Genomic DNA, 2,638 nt, shown 5'->3' with positions numbered 1-2,638 from the left:
TCAAACTCACGTACAGCCACTGTTCTCTGAAACAGATAATTTCAACAACAAGATGATGCATCAACTACTCCCAGCTTCTGTCTGAGGTATTCAAATGTCTCCCTAAGCAGTGGTTTGGTGAATATGTCAGCAACCTGTTCCTTGGAGGGAACATACTCCAATTTGACCTTTTGTTCAAGCACTTGTTCTTGGAGAAAATGATATTTGATAGGTATGTTCTTGGTCTTCGAATGCATGACTAGATTCTTTCAAATACTGACTGAACTTGTATTATCACAAAAAATGGACATAGGTGGAGTACAAGTGATTTGAATATCTTGCAATGTTTGCATCATCCAAAGGACTTGTGTGCAGCAAGATGCAGCAGCCACATATTCTGCTTCAACTGTGGATAATGCAATTGAGCTTTTTTTCTTACTGAACCAAGATACTAATCTGGAACCCATAAAGAATGCACCACCACTAGTGCTTTTTCTGTCATCCACGCTTCCTGCCCAATCTGCATCTGTATATGCATGAAGTGTGAGATATGTGTCTCTAGGATACCATAAACAATAGTTTTGTGTTCCTTGAAGATATTTGAAAATCCTCTTAACTGGCTGAAGATGTGCTTCCTTTGGATTTGCCTGGAATCTTCCAACTATTCCCATTGCATGCATGATGTCCGATCGGGTACCTGTCAAATAGTGTAGACTACCAGTCATGGACCTATAGGTTGGTTGATGTACTGCTACTGATTCATCATTTGCACTGAGGCTGCATCCTATTACCATAGGGGTACTTATTGGTTTGAAATCCTCCATCCCATATTTCTTCAAGATCTGCCTGAGGTACTTGGTTTGTGATAGAATGATACCGTCTTTGTTTTGTTGGACTTGTAAACCAAGAAAATATGTGAGCTCACCAAGTAAGGACATTTCAATTTCTTTCTGCATCACCAAAGCAAAGTTTTGACTGATGGTTTCCTCATTGCTACCAAAGATGATATCATCAACATACACAACCAGTATTAGAAATTTATCATTATCAATTTATATATATATATATATATATATATATATATATATATATATATATATATATATATGCTATCTTTTGATCCTTTTGAAAAACCTTGTTGATGGACATATTTGTCCAACCGAAAATACCAAGCCCTTGGAGCTTGTTTAAGGCCATAGAGAGCCTTTCTCAGTCTGCATACAAGTTTTGGATCATTCCCAAGGATGAATCCATCTGGCTGCTCAATGTAAACTTCTTCTTCTCAGTCTCCATTTAGAAAAGAATATTTCACATCCATTTGATATACTTTGAACTCCTGAAAGCTAGAAAGAGCAAGGAACATTCTTGTGGCATCAAGTCTAGCAACTGGTGCAAAGGTTTCTTCAAAGTATATCCCTTCTTGTTGAGCATACCCTTTACAAACAAGTCTGGCGTTATTTCTAATAACATCTCCATTCTCATTCAGCTTATTTTTGAATATCCATTTTGTCCCTACGACATTCTTATCATTTGGTCTAGGAACCAACCCCCAAGTGTTATTCTTTTCAATTAGCTCAAGTTCTTCATTCATGGCCTTGATCCAACATTCATCTTTGCATGCTTCACTTACATTTCGTGGTTCAGTGGAGGAGAGCAATGCTAGATAGCCTAAAGCTTCTGAAATAGTTCTTCTTGTTTGTACACCTGCCTCTTTCTGCCCCAAAATTTGAGTCTCTGGATGATTCTTCTAGACATACCTGGATGGAGTCTTTTCTTCTACCCTTATCTATTATTCTAGTGCCTCATAGCTTTCTTCTTTATCATAAGTCTGATTTGATGTTGAAGGATAGTCCTTATCATCTTCAAAATCTTTGGATTTTACCTGCCTTGGATTGTTTCCTTCTTCATCAACCACTACATCAATACTTTCAACAATTTTTCCAAGTCTTTTATTGTAACACTTATATCCTTTGCTTTGGGATAAGTAACCAAGGAGAATGCCTTCATCTGCTCTAGGTTCAAACTTGCCAAGGTTTTCATCAGTCCTTTTGATGTAATATTTGCTTCCAAAAATTTTGAAGTATTTTACCATAGGAGTCTTACCATACCAAATTTCATGAGGAGTTTGAGTGTTGTTCACCCAGACATTTGTCTTGTTGAGAATAGTAATGGCAGCAAATGCAGCTTCACCCCAGAAGGTTGTAGGAGTTCCAGAGTCATCAAGCATAGCACAAGCCATTTGTTGAACCGTTGTGTTCATCCTTTCTACTACTCCATTTTGCTAAGGAGTCCTTGCAGTAGAGAATTCCTTTCTTATTCCATGTTCTTCACAAAAATTGAAAAATTCATCTGAGGTAAATTCCCCTCCTCGATCAAACCTGAGGCATTCGATTTTGCGATCTGATTTATTTTCAACCAAGGATTTGAATGCTTTGAAATTTTTGAAAGCTTTGTCTTTATGCTTCAGAAGTCCTATCGAACACATCCTAGAAAAGTCCTCAGTGAAAAATATGAAGTATTCTTCTCCTCGAGGTGACCTTTTCCTAGATGGACCACATACATCAGTATGGACAAGTTCAAGTGGCTTACTAGTTGATCCTTCCTTCTCAGGGAAATTAGTTCTGATTTTCTTACCAAACTCACATGACTTTCATATTGT

Source organism: Pinus tabuliformis, chromosome 7 (assembly GCF_031772625.1).
Source record: "Pinus tabuliformis cultivar Carrire ecotype Pingquan chromosome 7, CPIR1, whole genome shotgun sequence".
In the NCBI taxonomy this organism is placed as follows: Eukaryota; Viridiplantae; Streptophyta; class Pinopsida; order Pinales; family Pinaceae; genus Pinus; species Pinus tabuliformis.
Note: the sequence above shows the minus strand (reverse complement) of the source record.